The 23440-nt window shown below is 30.5% G+C and overlaps 1 protein-coding gene across 10 annotated transcripts in view; it reads right to left on the bottom strand.

Moving 5' to 3' along the window:
- The window catches only part of LOC124364410 (apolipoprotein D-like), a 34975-nt gene extending 13908 nt beyond the window's left edge, over positions 1-21067 (bottom strand). For 2 of the 10 annotated variants that reach the window (XM_046819866.1, XM_046819871.1), the window contains exon 1: positions 15940-16147. The gene's annotated coding sequence lies outside the window, so the exon portion shown is untranslated. Of the gene's footprint in view, positions 1-12172; positions 12311-14877; positions 14942-15939; positions 16148-18335; positions 18682-20767 lie in introns of those variants that run through there. The other 8 variants (XM_046819864.1, XM_046819872.1, XM_046819868.1 and 5 more) reach the window with 7 other exon arrangements.
- Between the last annotated feature and the right edge of the window lie 2373 nt (positions 21068-23440).

Genomic DNA, 23440 nt, shown 5'->3' with positions numbered 1-23440 from the left:
AAAACCATTTGAAGGTCCTTTTTTACATGAACGCCTATTTGAATGAATAACTACTAATCAATGTTTTTCCAGATGAGCAGATGATTATATTCGCTATAATTTCGTTGCAATGTAACTTTTCGTTTCATCAATTAACTGGGAACTTTAAACCTTATATTTACAGATAATTAAAATGTAACAGTGATGAATCTTACATGGTTATACAACAAAGGTCACCAGACACTTGTGTACATAAATAACAGAAGTGCACAATACTAAACAACAGATTAATTAGAGTAATATATAATTAAACATTCTGAATATGAATATGAAGTACTTTTCAAAAATCTCTATACTTCGCCTAAATAAGAATTTTCATAAGAGACCGTTTAAGTAATTAGTAATATAATTATAATAAACACAACAAAAACTATATGGTAGTTGGACCAATTTTAGACGAAAAACAGTAAAAAATGTTGCACTGTATAAGAAACAATAATTCACTAAAATTATGTTTTGTATTGTATGTGTTATTAATTTAACACATTTATAATCCTCTATCACGTTGTAGAATTAGGTGAAAACTAGTACTGGTATCTAATACTTTAATAAAGTTGTGGTTAGATTAAAGTACACGTAAGGGTGAAATTTTAATTTAAAATATTTGCTTTTTTACATACAAAATATAAGTAATTAATAAAAATACTATATAATTAAGTTTGTTGCACAAGATTCATATTTATAGTTAAAAGTATAAAAAGTTTTTAGACACAATTCAAACATTTCATTACTTCATCACAGCAATATGCAAAAAGATACAATTGTGGCGTCTAAAAAATTATCTTGTAGCTCCTTAATGACATTAAATTTTTATCTCCTAAATTTATATAAATTAAACACCTACACAATTTTATTTGTTTGTTCATACTCTTATGTTTGTGTAATTGAAATGTTTCTTGTATTAATTCTCTCATATTGTTTACTTCCTTCTTAATATAAGAAAATTGATAAACGGGATTTGAATATTACACATGACATATTAGTGTTTGGAAACAATCATGATTTTATTCATCTTAAAGTTTAATTTTATAAAGTAATATTTCTTAGCAAACTTGTATTTCGCAAACGTAATTTTCTTCAAAATGTACATAAATATTATGAAAACTTCTTATCTTTGCCCTTAGTTTTGTTTTGTTGCTTTATTGTAAAGTTATACAATTTAAATGCCTACACTTTCTTTTATATTACTCAAAACACTTTTAAGCATTCATTCCGAAAACTTCATTTAAAGGTATGTGAATAAAAATGCTTGATCAGAAACTGATCACACCGTACTAACGTGCTTGCTGACTGGTAAAAAATTTTTCAAAGATTATAAAAAATAGTTCTCTAAATAAAAACTTGTATACTTGAGTTCAATTTAAAATTGTATTAAACACGCATTTATAATATAACGCTCCTATAAAAAAACTTTTATCCTATAAAACTACGTAATTCTATAAAACGATTTAAATCATACATTAACTTATTTGCTTCCATTGTTCCAGCAATAAAATCAAATTATGCCGGATTACATTATTACTTTCAGAATGCCTGACATAAGAATTTTAAAAATAATTCATATTGAATTGCATAAAGTGTGATTATTATATTTATACAGTAATCAAAATCCTATGTAAAAGCCACCGTGAAAACCAACGGTTGAATAAATTACATTTCTTTTTAACTCGCTAATTATATGAGCACAAACGCATCCATGTAGATCGCTTCACTCTTCTGTCACATCATGTTGACAGTGTGTGAGGGAGGCCTGTCACTGTCACTGTCACTGTCATTGTCAACTTTGAAATGAATCATTGACAAACTGACGTTTTCCTGAAACATCGCGTCAATGTTTCAAAACTGCGTACGTTCTGCGTTTTAAATAATAATGTTACTAAGAAAAAAGTGGTGAATATTAAACTCAAACTGTATTAAATTATAAAATACGCAGGAACTAATTGTTGTATATGAATACCAAGACAAAAATATTCCTCATACTAAACTTAATATTGATTAAATCAATTGTCTCTCTAAAGTACAGTAAAACTTGTCATCTTTCAGTGATGCAACAAATCAGTAACACCAAGTTTCAAGATCTGAAATCTGATCTCTTGTTCAGGTGAATAACTAACCTAACACTTATTCCTTGTTTCTTTCACAATAGTTCCATCATCAAACACAAACTTCAAACAAAGAACTGCAGTTGTAATAGTGTACATTGGCACCGTAAATCATATTTCCAGCCGCAATTTTAGATATCGGAATTATTCATATTTTTAATGTAAAAAGTGATCCATGACCTCAATGTAAATTTTTTCCCTGTATATTATTTCTCAATCCAAAATGTTAGATCCTATTGGTTCTTGAGATAATGATACTTTTGTCATTAAATTATAAAAATATCCGAGTTTTCAACAGTCGCTAAATAATATTAAAATTAAAATACCGCCTAATAAACCGAAACAAATATTACTCAAATAAAAAAGGTGTTTTATTAGTTAAAGTTTTATTATTTTTTACATAAAAAACTCTGCAAGGTAGTGATCTCTGGACGGGGTATACTACTATTACTATATACTATATTGGGAGAATTTGACCACTCCTTTATTAATGGTAAGCTGTTAATAAGTTATAAATATTTTGATTTAATAAGTCACTTAGCATGGTTGTATTAGCCAAGACGTTTTTATATTATTTTAAAATCATTAACACCTCAAGAAACGATAAATTTAAAACAGATCGTGATAAATAATTAACACAAAATATTTTTAACATGATTCAAATATAGCATTTTAAATATGTCAGCCAAAAAATATGAAGCTAATCGATATAAATTACTGGTACTCAAAAGTGATCAGCAATAAAATGGATATGTGAAGAAATATTGGAAAAAGTAGCAGGGGAAAACATGTAAAGTACACGTTTCCTATGAATAAAGTACGACTGTTGGTTATGTTTAAAAAGTAAAAGCAAGAAGGAATAAGTCGAAATCAGCATTGAATGAACTTTTTATATATGTTCGACATAATATATAATCGTGTAGTAAAATAATTCTGTAAAATCGTACCACTACAAAATTTGTGATAATTTACGTACGGTATCAAATCATAGGGACTGTTCCTTGGATTGTATCGTCATTTTATTAGTCAAATTATCTTACAAAAACAAGATTTGTGGTTAGCTAACGATTCATGGTTCGCTAATCAAAATAATAATATGGGAAGAATGTTGAATCCGGCGAAAACTTGTGAATTCAACTTTACAAGTGGTATTGATTAGTAGCCTGATAACACAGACGGAAGTACCCTATTACACACAAGAATACCGTATAGATCTACATAGTAGTTTAAAATACAAGGAGGGTTGACTGGTATATGAGAATCCAGTCTAAAGCATCATTATTGTAACACAATTGTGATTTATTATTTCGAGTTTCGAACTATCAACAACAAACTTGTAAATGTAAATGTAAAAGTAAATCGTTCATCAAAAATGTACATAGTGGTATTAAATACCAGTGACTTACCTTATTTATTAGTGTTTCATTACACCAGCGCTTAATACAAAATCCATTTTCCCACTAGTATGGGTTCATATTATATGTAATTTAACAGAATAGTTTGGTTGATTAAACCTTTACCACAATGTTATTGAATTAACCATGCTGAAAATCAGATCTTATTAAATACTCGATTAATTCCAAATTACCGTTTGAAACTGTAATTGAAATTCAATTGAACCCTACATTTGTGGATACATACATGATTACGTTTTAATTGAAGTAGCAGCGTTAAAACTATTTCCAACTTGGCCGAATACACTGGTGAGCGTGCTATGTAATTAGGTTGGTATTTGAGCCGTTTATCAAACTAGATCTTTATGGCAAGCGGTCAAAGCCAACTTGTAAATCTTTATTTTCCTTCCCGGGTATTGAACTTTTGCGACCTGTTGAACCTTTGTGATAGAGAGCCGTAGCCTTCGGCAAATCTTATTGAATTTGAATTATTGAAATTTTATTGTTTATTGAAAATGTTTAAGGACTTAAGGCTAGACTACATAAATTTAGTCATACGCCCAATATTCTGATTGCCTTACACCAGGAGTCGTAGAACCCTGTCTTTATCGCAATAGGTTCCTCCACATTGCTACAAATAGCGATGGTTTTTGGAAGATACCCATTTCTTATATCTTCTTCTTTATAGAAGTTCAAAATTCTGCAATGAACTTGAATGTTTGTGACAGTTTACGATTTCAGCAATCCTACTTACAGCTGAAACAGCTGATTAGGTCTTCCTGAGGGAACTTAAATTCTTATCGAAAGAGACAAAAGAGTCAAAACTGTCGTTATTCTATTGACAAAACAGTGAAAAAGCAAATTTCTGAACATTACTAATAGCAAAAACTAGAGAGAATGGATACACTCTTTGGAAATAACTTCTCAGATAACCTTACCCAGTGATTATATTTCACTATACGACAATGTGAACTTTGGTTTATGGAGAGAAGATGAAATCATACCATATGAGAAGATGAATGATGAACAAGATGTCAATCCGTAAGAATGGCAACACTGCACTCTTTGTTTGGTTTATTTTTGATGGAAGAATTGTGAAGGAAACAAGATTTTCCGGAAATTTTCCATCTTTCAGTGATACTGCACTCTATTTTCTGGTGTTCTCAGGTTATAATTTGAGATAGCTGTTACAGTCCTATCACATTTGGTGATGATCCTCAGTTTGCAAGCATCAGCTTCTTAGTTTTCCTCATGTAATTTTGTTACTGTTTGTTAAAACCAAGAGAGAAAACGACCTGATAACAATTTGCTGATTATAAAGGAGTGACAACGCTATTTAGGAATGCTTGATTATTCAGAAAAATATTCATCGTCTCCCTCATATACTGCAGACGAAGATTATCATTAGAAAAAATAATGATGTCATTAAAATCGGCTTGGAAACTGCACGGTACCTATTCCCCTTGTTGGGAGATCACTCATCAACTATATTTCCTAAATTCTCTTCATCGATATACTATAAATTACTATAATTATGTAATTGATGCTTAATCAGTTGCAGTATTATACTTTATTTATCAATTGAGTGGACTTTATTACTACAAAATAATAACTAACTCTCTTTAAATATGTTTACGAGATTGTTACGTAGTGATTTGTTACCAGTGACTTTCCTCTGTGACAGTTTTCATTGTAAGTAGAATAAATATTACTTCCCAGATTGCAACCGTTTATAGCTGAAGACTTCAGAAAGTTTTGGTAAATAAACCATGAAAATCCATGATTATGACATACCGTCTTTAATCTATTTCCTCACTTTTGTTTTAAATTTTCCTTTTTTTACCTTTACAAGACATTTACCAATGAAAACCTATTATTTAATTGGCCACTGTGTTAATAGATAGTTATATATTGCCTATACAAATAAATAATTTCCCAAAATCACGTCCATATTACGTCATACTTTCCAAGAAGTACTCAAGGTTAATGTTGACGTACATTCAGCACATTTGAAATGACCTTGACTGACCTGTTATTCCAGTCTTACATTAATACCCACTGAACTACCTTCTTAGACTGATTATTGATCAAATTGTCTATATTACATTTAGTCAAATGCTTATGTTATATTTTTGTGCAGGTTATTGAACAGTCTATTATCACGTATAGTACAGTACACAGTATCAAATATGCTCCGTGTTATCAACTTATCTTCACATAATAGTTTTTAATTATACCCAAGTACTATTTGAAATTACTGATAAGGATTTAAACTTTCCAGAAAAATAATTAAACTAGAATGTAATTTCTACCTATTATTATTTGAAAAATGTATTGAATAGCCCCTTTCTTTACCAGTCATCCTGTAATATTTATTCAAAAAACTTTCAAAACTATTCAAATCTTTTATATTTATCTTACTCCGTACATTAACTTTTATTTATATTGTTAAAACCCCACTTTTAATACATAAATTAAAATATTATTACTGTATTTAAAGAATAAAAAGTTATAATTAACTACACAAATCCCAAAAAAATTTATTTTTTAGCAATTAAAACATTTATGATTAATTTAAATTGTTGTAAACGTTTTTGGCTTTAGTAGTATCTGAATTCCAAAGTACTAAATATTTTTTTTTATTGAAACTAACAAAAATCCTGAGATTCAATTTATCTTCACTATAATAATTTATTCATTTTTGAACCTTCGAGAAGATTAAAACCAAAAAGGATAATTCACGTGGTTGTCAAACATATAATATCTAAAAAAAAGCTCCAGTAGACACACTATTACAAATACATTATTTAAAATAATTCTATTTCTGTAATATATTTTCCTAAAATAAGATATATAAATTACATACACTCGTGTTATTACCTATTTTACGTGCAGTCACGACTTCAGACCATTACACCTTTATATTTATTTGTGTTTTATATTGATATTGCTAAAATAACACAAAATTAATGTCTAGTTACAATGTTGTATATATAATCGTTTTGATTAGTGAGTAGAAAAGTATAAACGACGGGGGTTACTGCAAATGAGTTGGAGCGCACAGTAAAAATAAAAGGTGAATGATATTGTGTTAGGCTGGATAATATCTGGAATCTGTACATCCCTTGGAGAGTTAATCAACTAAACCAGCAATCTAGCCTGCTCGTCAACTGCCGTGTCGCCATCAGCCAGATTGTGATCTCTAACTTCATCAGCCCTAATCTCTATGATAAGGTCATTGTATACTGTGGCTTTCCCATCATTTGATTTGTTAATCTGTCCACAGTAATCGATTAGGATATCTTAAACGTTTTTAAAATCCTTTTAAGTGTGCCTAGTGTTAATTAAGTGGCATCGTCCTTCCTTCACATTGTGTTGAACTCAAAATGTATTGCAGAGTATAAAAAGTGTATATTGCATCGTCTGGTTAACAAATTATTTTTTACTGATGATGTATATTTTGATTAAGTTATAAAAAACCTACACTGAATTCGCTAATAATTCACTTACTCTTACTTTTCAAGTATTGAAAGAGATCAATGTAACCGTTTTAATGTAATACTCAATCGAGTTTCCGAAGGATTCAAATGATTTCTAGAATCCGGATTTATATTGTCCATCAATAACAACATTAAATATGTAGTCATTGTAATTGCTGCTTTTTCATATACAGTAATTTATTGTGTAGAGGAATTGGTTTTGGGATAACTGTAATACCTACGATTATATATTACATGTCGGTTGATAGTAAGTAAATCAAATCTTATCTAAAAAGTAATATCTTTTTACATATTACAGAATAATTGAAAAAGAAAAACCATTATTAGCTCATATGTGCTACTTATTTGTAGTAAACGACTTTAAACATCAAATTCCGAAGTTTTTCCATTTACACAATTTAGTAGAACGTTTTGAATTTTTAGATTCTTTCGATATTTATTTATCTTGTTTTTTATAAATCTGTGATTGTTTGAATAAATACCAAACTGAATTTTCACTACCCTATATTAGCTTGGATCAAATTAGATTGTTTATTTTTATTCAACTTAGGACATGAAGTTGAGAAAACCCATTACTGCATTTAGTCCCAAAAGGACCTTTGCGTTACTTCTAGAGTGATATAATGTTCAGGATGAGTAACGTTAGTTGTAAGGATCACTCCTGTTGACATCCCATGAGGAGGGTTATGGGACTATAAATCTTAGCCATGTTATTTTAAATAAGGCGAGGTTGACTTTGTTTCAGCCTCCTTTAATCAAAGCGAATAGGAGAACTCCCTCATGTTTAGGCTAGTAACAACCTACAATACAAAGGGAGGACCACCCACTCCTACAATTATCCTCCGCAGTACAGTAGAATAGACCTATTGATATTATCGGTTATGACCGTTCCTGGACATCCATAGGGTCAGCCAAATGAAAGTGACACATCAGTTTTTGCTGCAACTAGTTCAGCTGGAAGGTGTAAGCCAGCCTGACTGTAATCCTTCTGGGTCTATGTGTGCGTGAGTGTACGTCTGAGTGTGTGTGTGTGTGTGTGTGTAAATTTCTTACATTTAAAATACTTTTAAAATCATGAATAAATTAACAAGAACAATTACAGTTCTTCTGTATACTTCTCTAATAACTGAATAATACTAGTAAATTAGAAAACAGGCAATGATTATTCGTAGTACTTAAGTTACTAATTAACCGGTTCTATTAGATAACGGGAAATGCAACGGACGGTTATGAGTAGGACGGGGGAAGCACTGCACGATTACGAAATCAACTGCTGAAGTGTAAACAAATTCGCTGACCATTCTCAGTATAAACGGCCATTGAGGTCAATATACAGTGTAGGTCAGGTTAAATGTTATCACTGAAAACGTTTGAGATTATAACTGCAATTATAATTCCGGAAACTCAACAATACAAATATTGTTTTTTTTTTGTAATCAGATATAACAAACATTTTATATGACACTAGATTTTCAGCAATTTCTTTGTCGAATTGAGAATAAAAGCTATTTTATAACACTATATTATATTAAAATACTATATTCCAAATCATGAGATCTTTTGAGACCATTTGAATATCTCCTAGAGGCTCATACTATAATTACGGTAGTTTTAAATCCCAGAATCTTAAAGCGAGTTTTTAAAGTCGGAGAATCGCTCATTCAGGTACCAAATACAAGTAGATTGATCTCAGCGGATGACAATTATTTTACTAAATTGTTGTGGGATATGAATGAGTTTTGGGAATAGACGTCCAAATGTAGTGATCTTCAGAAGGAAAAGTAGTATGAGACCGAAGGGATGTGGTCTAAGAGGTACATATGTGGTCTAAGAAACTGAATGTTTTTAGAAATAGAAGAATTTAAAGACCGAAAAACCCTGTATAAAAACTGGTTTACTATAAAATAGCTTACACAATATTTACGACAGGTAATTGCATATGCTTTTCTTAGCTTAAAGGTGAATCAGTAATATATCTCATTGTATATAAGAATGCTTTTAGCACTAATAGCTTGTTGTCTCTTTTCTAGATCATAAGTACTTTTTAATTTACTAAACGAACATAGAATCTATAACATTCTATCAATCCATATTGTTGGTGAAGTGGTCGTTTATATTTAAATTAGAGTATATCAAATGTTATAAATATCTATCATATTAACTAGTAACGTGCGTTGGTATGTTTTGTATGTGTGTTTAAAGGGAACACCTTTATAGCATAATAGGTCAATGAGAATTGATTTAGGTTATAATAAATGTAAGAAGACGATAAAATACTCGTAGTTAAATTACAATATTTTTACCTTAGTTGTTAACACGCAGAAGGGTAATTCGCACTACAATTACCCACAATAGAACAAAATAATATATGTAATTGGCTGAGCACTAGCGAAGCATACCTTTCCAGGGTTGGAAATATTCAATTCTGTCTGTCTTTCTCTCTGCATTATATTTCGAGAATTAAGTGGCATGCAGATTTTAATTCTTGTAAGAATTTTATTTTCTATAAAAGAATCAATGTGTGTAATTATGGTGCGTGCCACATCATAGGATTTGGCTGAGCGTTTGCGAAGATTCTTACATTGTTGTTATAAACCCTGTTGGCAACGATAAAATCACAGATTACATAAAAAACAGATTACATGTATGTATAATTAACATGTGAAGTAGTAAGACATGTAACGTAACCATTAAAAAGAGATAAGCTATAAAATTTTCATTTTGCATGTAACCTCAGATGAGACTGTTACGCAAAACATGATGTGGCGTACTACTACCTCGTAATTATTGCATTGCAATTAACAAGAACAATTTTGGTCCAAAAATGGTCTCAACATGCTAATGGTTTTTCAGTGATTTGCTGATTTTACGCATGAATTTGAAAGTTCAAATATTTATGAGCATATTATCTTTTGCTTCGACTTGATCCAATGTTCAGTCTAATAATAAACTAGACATACCGTTGCCAATGAGCCATCTCCGAGAGCTGCCTTTTTTACATTCACGGTTGTTAAGTATGCTTGCTATACGAAAGGTAGTCTTAAATTTGTTCTGCAGAAACGGTGCACCGTAACGATTAGTTGTATCCAACAATCAAAAGATCCTTGCAAATGCGAAACAAAATGTTTTCGTAGCAACAGTTTTAAAAGTCTTGCTAAATGCTTTAAAACGGATGTTGGTTTCACTTACAATTTTGAAACCCAAAATAAACAACCATCAACCAGAAATGCGTGACCGATGAGCCGTGGACGAAGGCCACCCATATTGACATTCACAGTTGAGGTGCAGACAATAAACGACCAGCCAGTGACCTCTATCGGCCACTTTGTCAGCCCAGGATCTCCGCTCTGTGTATCCTGTTTGGTTTGGTGTACACTAGCCTTGATTGCTGCCGTCCACTGCGACTTCCTGATGCCCGCTCACGTCCGCTCCAGGACCGCTTCTACTGTAATGCGAGACTACAGACGGTTGGTGCAGAACCGAAGCTAGATATAAAATTCAGGAAGGCCAAAAATACTGAGTTGGTTGCTACCTTTATTTTTACTCGTGTTCATTAGAGAAATATCCTAATGCTGTATAGATTTATTTAAGAGGCGAAAAAACGTATTATTGAATTATTTTATCTAATATGAACATTACAATTTATGTTTTAAAATCAAAGTTAAATAAATTTTGTTACGTTTACTCCAAATATGTGTTTTTTACAACAATTTTAATATAAATTTTACGAAAAACTATAGTAAATATTTTTTTAATTCAATATGGACATCTAGCCCAAAACCTAGGCTAAGTATTATACAAATTGTGATGGCTATAAGTGGGTATGGCTTTCACAAGTAATATATTTAAGGCGAGCAGAACTTAATAGAAAAAATAAATAAATGATTAGATCTATATATTTTTATAAATTCCCTCTCGTATACACAACAGAACTTATTTATGTACTTAAATGCATGACATACATGTATATGTGTGTTACAAATACAATTATATACCACGAATAAGAAAACCTTATACCAATCACAACCAGATGCTTATCCTTTATTTTCAGCACATTATGCTATGAATCGGTACTAACCATCCTATCAACTTGGTTGTGATATATTCTACTATACTATAACATATGTTATACTATAACAAGAAAAATTGAATTAAACTTGACATTAAAGTAAAATTCTAAAGTATGTAAATAACCAAGGCTAAGTTTACTAGCCGAATAAAGTTCGAATGTTTTTTATCCCAAATTTCCTGTTATTGCCTATAAATTGAGATTAAAACCCCGATTTACTTCTTTCCATTATCTGAATCAAATATCATATGATGAGATTATGCAGACCTGTCAGAAATTACAAAATAGTACTTATGCCCGAGTATTATTGGCTGAGTGACAGCGAAGCTTGTCACTCCAGGTGCTGAAAATACTTCTGCCTCTCCACTATATCTGGAAAACGATCTGCAAAGTTTAAAATTTGCGTGAATTTTATGTAGGCAACATAGGCTTGGATCTCACTGCATAGAATATGGGAGAGACATTTTTACATAGACTTATCGGTAATCATGAAGGCAACAGGAAAATTATTTAATGTAAATGTTTAAACAAACTGATTACAATCGTATAAAACTTTTTACACGAACCATAGACATGTAGCTAATCTACTCGCAAGATATCTTAAGAAAGATATTATCGGTTGGCATTGAATTTTGCATCAAATTAGAGAAGAATGAGTTTATCAACAAGATGATGCATGTTCATCCATGGAGTACCTATTGCAATTATTAATGACTATTTAATACTACAAGACCAAATGAGGCTCTGTGTTCTTGATGGATGACAGGTACGATATCTTGTTTTGTGCTGGGACAATTCCTATACTTGTATTGCATTGCATCTGTCCGCTCTAGATTTGTAATTGTGTACGCAACCAGCACGAAGGGTTGAACACTACACGTAGAGTTACGAACACCTACCTCGTATATTTCAGTTTAAAACTGAAAGTGAAGGTTTTAGATAATTTTTTCTATAGTATCAATAGTGAAATGCCATGATTGTGATTCAGAAGAAATGAGCATTTTGATAGTACGAAGAACGTAAAACTTATAATTGGTTATAATTGATGACAACAAATAGAATACTCACAATGCGTGTTCGTAGGTGCAAGACAGGCTCGACACTAAAATGGTTCCAAGAGAACGAATGACCTTGAAACTTGCAAACTAAGCCGTGTCATGTTCAGCGTCATAAACTGTCAACCGAGACGACCACCTGCCAGCTGGCCTGCACATTGTATATGGCAGCGCAGTGGGACCAAACCGCGCATTAGAATGTTGATTGCAGTAATTATTGTAGATAATCACCGTGTCCTCGGCCGTCATCATTTTGAATTTCAATCCCTACATCACTGTGAACATTGTTGAATTTCATTGTAATGTAGTTCTTTGTGTACTGTCATAACAAGATAATTTTAAGCAATACGCATTCAGAAATTAATAGCAAATTTCATACTGAGTATTTTTTTGACAAATTAATAAAATAAATTTAATTATTGATTCTTGCTGAAAAATAACAATACTGACTGTATTTTTACCAATGTAATACAGTATTCACGACAAATTTATTTTATTTTCATAATTTTTAGCACTTTTAAAGAAATAGAACTGTAGTGTCGTTGCGTCTATTTATTTCCTTAGTTCTAATTTTACACACATATCTTTATAAGTATACATTATTTTCATAGCAGTTTAGTAAAACTTACATAGGTTTTTACAACATTAAGTTCATCTGCTAGATCTACTGCTCCCGTTATGGATCAATTATATCGACCATTTTTAATTATGAGGTGCCAGATTTCTCATATAGATTGGCATCGAAAGGAAAGTACGAGAAACGTATTATTAACTAAACGCTGAAATTAATAATAAAGCGTGGCTGATTACCTGTTTGGAAATATTTTCGCCGTTTCTTATTGATGGTTTCTTTTTCATGTGTTAACATAACGAATCTGATAGTACTATATTGCTGAAATTCGAAGAATTCTTCAATAACATACATTACATTGAAATTGAACAAATTTAATTAGGTGAGAATTTAGAGACCCATAACCTAATAGGAAACCAAAACCATGGAAAGGCAATGTTCATAGTATCTGCTTGCTGCTTCTCATTTTATAATTGTAAATCCAAAACCTAATAGTATGATGGCCTGGCTGAATGTATAGGTATTTCGAATGTATATCTTCTTATCAATCTGATGTTTACAAGAGATACGGTTTATATTTTTAAATAGCCAGCAAGCAGATACTATGAACATTGCCTCTCCATGGTTTTCGTTTCCTATTAGGTTATGGGTCTCTGAATTCTCACCTAATTTGTTCAATTCCAATGTAATGTATGTTATTGAAGAATTCTTCGAATTTCAGCAATATAGTACTATGAGATTCGTTATGTTAACACGTGAAAAAGAAACTATCGATAAGAAAAGGTAAAAACGTTTCGAAACAGGTAATCGGCCACGCGTTATTATTAATTTTAGCGTTTAGTTAATAATACGTTTCTCGTACTTTCCTTTGCATGCCAATCTATACGAGAAATCTTGGCACTTAAAAATGTATACTCAATTTAAGGTTAAAAAATACCTTTTATAAGTGCTGTGTACAAATTTTGCAGATCCCTTTTTGCGTAACATTCTTCGAAGATGTATACAAAGCTTCAAGTTTATAGCGCATTTCTTTCTAGACAGATCCTGCGGGTGTATATGTAAGCAGACAACGACTTGTTCCAGCCCGTAGACATACATAATATTTTGCCAGCCTCTTCCATTATGAGTGGCATTCAAAGAAATTCCAAAGAGGAAAACGTACTTTAATCTAAATCAATATGCATATGAAGAAACGAGGTTTGATTCAAAATCTGAACTATAGACGAAATTGTTCGCGAACTATTTTGCATTATTGTTCATTACACTAAACCCAACCAAATCTCATACAGAGAAATTCACCATCATCGTACACGAAGTTGGCTATGTAGATAAGAAGATACATTTTCTATATTGTTATGTACACAAATCAATTTTTTTCGAAATATCTTGCTAAAAAGGCACAAAGATAGAAAAAATAAATTATGACAATCCTCTTAGTGACAGCCAAATAGAAAACACTTCAATCCTACAGCTCAACTATTTGTTGAGGAATTGTGTGAACAGACACATAGAAGATTGAAGACACATTGAACTGCCAGTTTCCTGAGTGATTGGTTTGGCTCGCTAACGCTCAGCCAATACATTATATTAAACAATATAAAAACAAAGTTTCGCAAATGTGTTCAATAATTATATCCTTGCCTTAATTTCCAGCTTTAGTTTATCTTAGTGCTACTTTAGAATTTAGGTCAGATTGAGACATTTTTATTTCGCTTTTGGAAATTAAAAATCCCTTTTACGATGTAAAATTAACCATTCTCGAAGTAATTTATACTTTATATACCATATATATATATATATATATATATATATGTGCTGAAAAAATTTTAAAAATTATATATATCTTTTTAAATTGAAAATTCATTATTTTGCACATCCTATATGGCGATTTGAACAAATACAACTTTAAGTGAAATATTTTAAATGGATCATATTACAAAAAAAAACATTTGCATGATATGAAATATTTTATAATCTTCTCTTGTTTTCATGAACTTATTTTCCGAATTATTTAAAAACAAATTGTTTTACAGCACAAATAATACACCACAGAACATAAAATATTATTATTCAACAAAGTTTAAAATATTTTGTAAACGTCGACAGCGAAACCTTCCTCGAAAGACACATCTTATGGCGTCACCTACCTCAATTACGAGAGTTTGACACGTTGGAAGCGTTTGGATAAACCGAGGCATACAAGTACAAACAGACGGCTGCAAACACAAGAGCAGAGGTCGGTGTTGTGCTACGTAACGAAATAGCACGTGACGTCACTTCATTTGCTACACTTTGTGGCATTAGTGTTGCACCTGAATGGCGTGTCATTAGAACGCTGGCTTTGGTGTAGAGTTCTGCTGTCATAAATGTAGCATTACTTTGTCACACGCGCCCACACCTCTATTTGCGTGTTGATAATTTTAAATTAGGATAAAGTTGACTGACCTTTCCTCGTAAAATCTCTTATTAAATGTTTAGTTGAAATTCTACACTTGAAAAACTACATCAATGTTGTATAGTTGGCTCGTATTACAGGATTGAATTGTAAAGCACATAATTTTGAGTAACAATTTGCCAAATTAATTATAATATTTTACTTTTTAGGTTTTTTTCTTTAAATGGGCAGACCAAGTACGACCACAGCTGATTGCTACAAAAAGAGGATGTAAAATGTTTTTATTTAACAAAGTTTATAGGTAAAAGTATAAGAATTATCGTTTAAGGGGTTCATAAACCCAAAAGTGCTATAATCCAAACGAAGTATTTTTAATGGTTATAAGTCATCTAAAATACTTATTAGGTTGGTGCAATTTTACACTGTACTTTGGTAGCTCCCAACGTGCTCATACGAGAAGGCAAATTGCGATATTGCGACAGAGCTCTGTACATTTAAATGAATATCTATAACCAGAGATAACAGTACAAAGTGTTCCTCTTTAATAAGGGGCGTTGTTTGTAATCTTGTATCATCCATGTTGTAAAAGTTATGAATTAATCTTCTCCTTAGTTGCATTTAGTTCAATTATGCTCAGTATCAATTGACAAAAATAATTTACTATGAGATAATGTTTTAGTGTAAACATATTCAAAACCGATAAAAATTTCATCTTGAAAGAGTTTGAGCATCATATTCTAATAAACAACAGTAAATATTTAATAAACTGTTAAAGAGAAGTAGATTTGTTTGAAATATAAAATATAATACTTACTGCAAAAGAGTATAATCGGTCGATAAGTTCAAAATCAATTATTACGAATTAAACTAGAACTATACTAAGTTTAAAAAATGTTCGTAAACAAATACTACTATCCCAATAAAGTGTTATATTACTTAACCACTGACTAACTGACTACAGAACACATGTTATCACAGCCGAAGGTGTCCAGGCTCTACCAAGGCCTGACCACTACTGACAGCCCGTCCACTAACTGCACTAATCCTAAAGAATTAACTCAAGGTCAGCTATTGTCGCGTGACCTGTGACCCAGCTATGTCGATATGAGCTTCCGCGCATAATAGATCTAATAAAGGAGGCACTGGTATAACAGGTTTTAATATGGCATACGAGATTATATGCTCTCCAGACATCCATAACGATTGCAGATTGCATTTACAGAATCAGTACTGTTTTAAACCGCTATTCATATTTATTCCATTAATTTTATTCTGATATTATTTTATTTAATTCTGGAATATGAGCAAAGGCTTTTTACTTGCTTAAGGTAATATATATTTTTAATATTATTCCAGATTGTGGTACTTATGAACAACTTACTTTATGCTTTTCCTCTTTGTACTTACATTTTAACCCATAAGACACAATAGACCAAAATGTCTGTGCTCATATAGTACTTTCATAAGTTTCGGTACAATTATATATTCCTTCATATCCTTGTTATATATTTACTGGAATTCCAGAAAAATATTTCTCTGCAAATAAAAAAAGAACTTTGATTGATTCCCTTTATTAACTTCGAAAACCTTTAATAACTTATCTTACAAGAATATAAATTACATTTTAAAAATTAAAGTGATATATGTGAAATATGTTATATATATATATATATATATATATATATATATATATATATATATATATATTCTTTTCATTGCTCATTGTTTTATATTTAAAAAAAACCAATGTTTATTGTCATACAGCTTTTTTTAAACCAAATAAAGTAACGTTAAGGAAAACAAACTGCCTATAGCACTGGACATGCAAGTTTTTCTCTTTCACCACAATGAATGTTTCATCTCCAATATTTGTTGTTTACACGCACTGTTCTACAAAACTAATTTAGTTTCGTTCCCTTTGACAACCCGTTGTGGGCTTACTTAATTTTTCAAATATCTCTACAAAGGTAAAGTAATTCGTTTCCACTATAGCAGTTAAATATTTATTACAAAATGATTAACAAATTTATCGTTTTATATCAGTACTTTGACTGTTCAATATCTCACTGAATGTATTAATTTAATGTAAATTTCTAATCCATTTAAGGTTTGTTATTTTAGTAATCAATGGAACCAAAATGTGTAAAATTTACAGAAAAACGTGAAATATTTTAACATTTTATTTATTTTAAATTCCTTTACTTTTATGAAGTAACTTCTTAAAATACGCAACTGAATCCATACTCCTCGTCATGATTAAATAAAAACATTTATAATCATGTTTTGAGATTCTAGACAATGACAGTTTTTAGTAAATGCCAATATTTCAAAAATAAATTCTTACTTATACATTAAAAATTTTGTAATTCTTTTAAAGACTTATATTTTATGTAGAATATTCAACAATTATCCAAAACAATTAGTAAAATTTAAAACTTTATATATAAGGTGTAATTTATTGTAACGGCAAATGGGACGTTTTATATTAAATTCATATACTTATATTGTATTAAAGCAGTGATACAGCAAAGAAAACTTGTTATGCGTTATTGTATTTATGATATCATTTACATGTACATACCGAAATATTTTCAAAAATAAGCAACCTTTACGTATTTAGTCATAATAACATTTAACAGAGGTACCAGAACTTATCTCGAAGTTCAGTTTGTTTATTATGCCTTTTGTTTGCTGATTTTTTAAGTACAGGTCAATTCTCCTTGAAGTCTTATTATACCGGCCCTAATGGCCACAGAAGATCTTATCAAACAGAATGGGGGGAGAGTATGTACAGTAAAATGTTTATGGTTCTGATAAAATGACTACACAGTACAGTACCAGGTACTTACAGTTCATCAAAACGATTAGTTTAAATTTTTTTATAAAGCAGTTATTTTAATGTACCTATAAAATATTATCTATTTTTTCAAGTTCATACATTATATTAACAGATTTACAGATGCAGGAACGTTATGCTATATTTTTAGGTTAATTCTGAAGACATTTCTGCATTTATGGACCATGACGAAAAAAGGGCATGTAGCAAAATTGCTAGAATCATCTAGTTGATATTTTTAGAAAATTTCGATACACAGAATAGATTATATTTAATATAATTACAAGAATTTATTTATCAAACTCGAATCCCGTGGATTCTCAAACACCGATAGAAATAATGATTATAATTAAATCAAATATTTGTATACTTACATTGGAAGTATCCTGAAAGATGCAGGTATTAAACACAAATTTTCAAGATCAGATGGGCATCTTGCATTACTAAAGAAGCTAGAACTTAAAGTTGAACACAAACACATCCACAATTATGTATGTAACACATTCACTATCTCATTCAAGTTGCAGCTGTAGCGCTAGGAACACTATTGTCGATGACCTCACCAACTAGAATAACAGGTTGCAAGAACGTTCACCTTCCAAAACTCCTTAGTGTGAATCACTCGAGATGACTAATTTCTAAGGCCAATAACAATACACATACGTCAACTTTTGAGATGGTTCCAAACGCGTGGATCGATATTATATTTCACAACCACAACTGGCAACACTGTCTTCACATTTCTGTTCACTGCCGCAGTGGAACCGACAGGAGCGGAGGTGAAAGTGCCTCTAACAAGTTACGTAACACGGACTCGCTCTATCTTTCCACAATTGGTTCCTAATATTTAACCGTTCCACTAGGTACGAACTGATATAGAACATATTCATTACATGAAACAAATTAGCTTGTAAACATATTTTTGGGCTCAACAATGCATTGTAAACTGACACTATGCTCCTATTCCAACTCCGCTTTTAAATAAATCCTGTTCTATTTTACAAGGAATTGTAAATATTAGCCTGGGTGATTTTCGTTATGGTTGAAAAAATACATAAATGCTGGTGTATATTCATTCATGTATGTAATTTTCTTTAAAACCATATATTTTAAGAAAGTTTTTATACTTAAATTTAATACAAATAAAAAATATACATGTTCTAATTCAAAATATATTTTAATAGTAAGAAATAAATATGAAATAAAATAATTACTTGTACATGTATGAACATAATAATCATGGGAAATAATTCAGCTGATGATAGAATCTATTACTTTTTCATGGTAGGATGAAAATTATCAGAACGAATATGAAGTGAAATAACAAATTTAACAAAATGTTTAAAATAGCTGGTCCACTTATTTATATTTAGAATCAAACATAAATATGCTTGCTAAGTATACCGAATGTGCTTCTATAACTAAAATGTTACGGTATACATGTAAATAACATGATATATATTTTCTCTTCATTATGTTAATTACAAATATTCGTTGTTACAAATAATTAGACATCTCTTTAAAATAATTCAAAAGCTTGTTAAAACTAATTTAATTGTTTCTATTAATAAAAACAAGAGTTCTGTGAACGACCTCAACTATAATGTTTTGGCAGGTTATAGTTTCTACGTTCAATAGTTAGAACGTTTATTGTTTATTAGTTCATTTATTAAAAACATTACAGTTCAGTAGTTATGCTTAAAACCACACAACTATAGCCTAGTTATAAAATAAAATTAGATCCATGCCGCTTTAAATTTAAACTCGATATCGATTAAGCTCCATGAAAAATTTTAAGTAATTCTTTTTCGAAATATCGTGCAGACATACAAACAGAAATTAAAATGTTCCAGTTCATTGAGTAAATATATACATCTCTGACGCTCACAAAACAAAATATGACACATTATGGAATTTTATTTATGTTACTACTTCTTAGATAAGTTTAAAAACGGCTTTGAATTGTATTACTGTAGTTAACCAAACGTTTTAAAAACTTAATGAAGCTTAGTGACCAAAATTAGAAACTGATGCTACTAGCAACTTCTCCATTAGGATAGTTTAGTTATAAGTTTATATAATTAAGAACTTATTTTGACATAGACACACTTGTAAGAAACTTCTATTCACTCCCAGCCTTATTAGCACGAATATAAAGCCATGAAAATAACAAGGGACTAACCATTAATCTTATAATTATGTTAAAATTGCACAGAGAATTAACACATTTTAATTTTTTAAATTATGAAATACTATCATAATATAAATGGTAGCAAATTAAAATTCACATTACTGTAATAAAGTATAAAATCCAATTGTATATTTACATTTGGTTTCATTATGTTTTAACTGTTATTAAACATTTACAAGTGCATCGTAATATTTAACAATTTGTATATTATCTCATTGCTAAATAGTTGCAAAACATTATATGTGATAAAAAAACATAGTAGATGCCGGTTATGAAAATAGAATAAATAATATTCGCATTAAATTTTTTTTTACCCTTAAAGTTGCCAAAAAGATTATATAGACAACCGAAGAAGTCTTGACTCAGGGTACTACTTCTTCTAAAATAGTAGCTGATAAGAGTTATCAGTTTAACTACCATTTGAAATTATGTCAATATGGAGGCATACGAGTATGCTTCTTTTGAACTATGACTTTGTTGTGAATCATAGAAAATCATCTGTCGTTTTAGCGATACTAAAAACTTATATTGTTTAAATTTATAATAGTATTTATATACTAAAGGCACAAGTTAGTGACTGATCAAACCACCAGTAATCATATAAAATGTACTTACTTTGTGTGTACTGCTCTCAGACCTCAAACAAAAATCACTTGTTTTAACATGATGGCCCCCAAAGGTGCTAGGTTGTTATTTGTTAACACCGGCACTACCACTCAACTATTCTCCACTCACAATAAACTGTAATACTTATATATCACTATAAAATAGATACATTTGCCCTGAATGAAACACAAAACACTCCGCAGTCACGGTTGGAAGCCGGTCTACCTGGTAGCCACTGACTGCTACAGGCTTATCGTTACGCTTGATGCACAACTCAAGGTCAAAGCGTCCATTATCTGTGTCCACACCGTGACCTTGCCTCGCTCCAGATTCTGTTTGTCTTCCTCATCCTACGTAAACCAGCTGGTAATGCAAAATGCCAAAACCTTGAGTTTCTTAGGAGGTCTAATCAGCAAGCAATTAAATCGTAATCACCTTGAAATGAAGTATATTTGTTAAGATAGATATGTAATGCACATAAATGGGAAACTTCATTAGGAAAAACGGTAATTTATCTCCTCAACTGAATGAAAACACAATTGTTTATTCTCGGAAAGAATCAAATGCTGAAAGCAAACGTTCCGGGTAAAACAAAACTCTTTCAACACAAATACCACTACCGAGGTTACGTCTGTTTGTTCAGTTTTTCCAAGAAGTCAGATTGCGTAATCTGTTACTAACCGACTGTGAATAGCTAACTGATAATGAAAATTCCATGCTTGGCCGGTTTTGAAGGTTAATTTAATGTAACATTATATCTTTGAATTACAATGAAAAGATTATTATGACAGATATTTATGAAGGGTAAAAAATCTAAAGAAGTAAATACGTACTAGGAAATTTCGTCTGTTATGGAATCTTGTTGATTCATTATTTCAATGTACGTGTTGAATATTAAACACAAGTGGAAGAAAGTATACCAAAATACTAATTGAGTTTAATTGAATTCAGTCAGATAACCTATGGACGAAAATAATATTTATAGTTTCGTAGTTAAACTACGAAATAACGAGACCAAAACTCACAACCATCCACGTAATGGCAACCCTTATAGGGTTGGCTTACGTGACTGATGGTTGGTTTTTAGCAGTGAGATGTGATGACTTATTGTTTGTTACATATCATATTTTAATTCTTTCAATATCATTCCATTTCTAACCTTCCCAAAATTTTAGTGGCAATTTTCTATTTATTTCTTAGAAAAATTACTCTACTGATTTCATGGAAAATTAGATTTTATGTTTATACAGTATAAATTAATTCTCGGCGTCTGAACTGTATTTCTTTCTTTCTTCTGGCTAGTTTTAGTTTCTATTTTATTTACGTAATTTTATTATAAAATTAATCTTTACACCACAATAATTATCTAGAAGCCGAGTCATTTCAATTGATAGTGGCCGCATAATTTATTAAAAGGTTACAAATAATAAATTGATATTTATTCACAGATTACATTATGTAAATGACACGATGAAGTCTATCATCAACCACATAAATAAATGTTAAACCAGCGTCATCTAACTATAAATGGAAAAGACCAAATATATTTTGACTGACTGTTGGTTTTAAGTGTAATAAGCTATGAAAAATATAATCTGAGAAACATTTTGTTATGCTTTTAAACTTGTTACACTGCCCCCCCCCCACCGTATTTTCAATTCCACCAACGCGAACATTTTTTTAATGTTTGTATTGATTAAAAAATACGGAGTTTGTGTTCTTTTTTAGATTTTGTTCTTTTGAGTATAAATTTGCTTTTTGTTCCTAAAGTATATTGAGCCTGAGACCAAATGAATATATTATTGAAATAGCATAGCTCATTTAGTCAACAGATTTATCACAGATATCATATTTACATCAACGCAAATTATAAAATTCCTACTCAATGTACGTGTTTTTATGACATAGTTTTTATGAAGTTAACTATTGAACGTATACAGCAATATTAAAACCTTCGTAATACTACTTTAAACCAACATCTAAGCCGTTTATGCAGTCATTTATTTATATTTAGTGAAAATAGTATATTTTTCAAAATTATTTCAATACATGAAAAAGAGAAAATATTGTATATTCTATTGTGCCTGTATATGGCTCTCAGCAGGAAATTAAACCGATTTATAGTGGCTACAGTGATGCATGCATGTACGTAGTGACAAGTATCAACAATCCTTCAGGAACCAGGAAAAGTAGTAATGGACCTTACCCAATTGCATTTGTCTCTTTTCCTGTAGTTCACCAAAGCGTTGCAGTGGTATTTAAATGTTTAATATCTTAAATTTTAAAATATATTTGCTCTATTTGGGTATTTTATAATTAACTTAAAATTAATAATGTGACTTTCTCTATTAATTGAGATGGTGAGACTAAATACATCTTTACTTTTTAAAATATTAATTATTTTAACTTCCTTTTGCAATAAATGCCGTCAATCTTGCTACACACGTTTAAAAAATATGAAGCAATTCAGAAAAAACCCCGAAATATGTGTGCTTGTTTGAAAGAGAACGTTATTGCCTTAAAACGTAATATGTAGTAAAGGTGGTTAATGTTTCATTATTATTTAAACTCCCACTAGAAATACATTTATTTTTAAATCCATCCAAAACTGATGCTAATCTATTTTGATTAATTTAACATTTATATTCATTTTTAGAAGTCAGAATCATATTTTCATTTAAA

This window comes from Homalodisca vitripennis, chromosome 6 (assembly GCF_021130785.1).
Source record: "Homalodisca vitripennis isolate AUS2020 chromosome 6, UT_GWSS_2.1, whole genome shotgun sequence".
NCBI classification, from domain to species: domain Eukaryota; kingdom Metazoa; phylum Arthropoda; class Insecta; order Hemiptera; family Cicadellidae; genus Homalodisca; species Homalodisca vitripennis.
Note: the sequence above shows the minus strand (reverse complement) of the source record. Positions and strands in the feature narration are given on the sequence as shown.